The sequence below is a fragment of the Hipposideros armiger genome, unplaced genomic scaffold, assembly GCF_001890085.2.
Source record: "Hipposideros armiger isolate ML-2016 unplaced genomic scaffold, ASM189008v1 scaffold_1739, whole genome shotgun sequence".
Classification (NCBI taxonomy): Eukaryota; Metazoa; Chordata; class Mammalia; order Chiroptera; family Hipposideridae; genus Hipposideros; species Hipposideros armiger.
Window position 1 is genome coordinate 46,427 of NW_017733089.1, and position 1,180 is coordinate 47,606.

Genomic DNA, 1,180 nt, shown 5'->3' on the forward strand with positions numbered 1-1,180 from the left:
ACTTGGGCCAGTGAAGCAACATCCTCCACAACTAGATTGAAGAACAAAAAAACGACAGCAACTTGTCTGTTCCCCTTCCCCCAATTCCCCAGCACTGTCCCCATCCCCCCAATTCCCCAATAAAAAAAAAATAAAATAAAATAAAATAAAATAAAATAAGAAGTTAGAGCTGAGTATATATAAAGGTTTAGGGCTTAAGCTAGGTGATACTAAGGATGATCTTGCAAGGTGGGGAATTGGCTAGAATTGGACAATTTATGACATACTAGCTTAGAATTGATGGGAAAATTGAGGTGAGGGTGTTTTAGGACTTGGTAAATAAACTATTAGTCTTGATAAATAAATACCATTTCCTGGTATTATTATATTTAATACATAAATTGAGAATTATTTCTGTTTCTGTTCTCACACAACTAGAATGTAAGCTCCACAAGGGTATGAATTTATTTTCTGTTTTGGGGTGGCCAGTTAGCTCAGTTGGTTAGGGCATGGTGCTAATAACACCAAGGTTGCTGGTTCGATCCCTGCATGGGCCATTGTGAGTTATAGTCTCCTTTAAAAAACAAAAAACAAACAAAAAAAACCCCTCTATTTTCCTGTTCTGTTCACTTATATCTCATCTTACAGAAGAATGCCTGTAAGTTTTGAGTGTCAATAAAGATTTGTTGTATAAAATAATGAATGTTGTTATTCTGAATTTTAAAATAAGGAAATTAAAACTCAAATAACTTCCCTTAGTCACATAACTAGAGAGCAAGACATCTGAGATTTGAACACAGGGCTATTTAATTTTAAAGCCAAACTCTTTCTCCTGTGTCACCTGGATTCTGGTGATTAATGTTTATTGAGGCTCTGTATTAAGTGTTTTTAGTACATTTTATTATGTAACTTAATAACTCTATAATGCAACTGCTATCATTATTCCCCTTTTAAGGATGGGGAAACTGAAGCTTACAGAAATGAATTTACCCAAGTTCAAAAAGCTGGCCAGTGCACAGACAGTTCGCAAAGTTAGGTTACTGTGATTCAAAACACTAAGCTATGGTCAAAAGGTGGCTGCAACCCAAATGGCCATTAACAGATGGATAAACAAAATGTGGTATATACATACAATGGAGTATTACTCAGCCTTAAAAAGGGATCGAATTCTGACACATGCTACAACATGGATGAACCTTGA

At 35.3% G+C, this 1,180-nt stretch overlaps 1 non-coding gene across 1 annotated transcript; it reads left to right on the forward strand.

Moving 5' to 3' along the window:
* The first annotated feature begins 462 nt into the window (after positions 1–462).
* Positions 463–536, forward strand: TRNAI-AAU (transfer RNA isoleucine (anticodon AAU)). Its single transcript has one exon. It is a non-coding gene; the product is annotated as a tRNA-Ile (tRNA).
* The last annotated feature ends 644 nt before the right edge of the window (positions 537–1,180 follow it).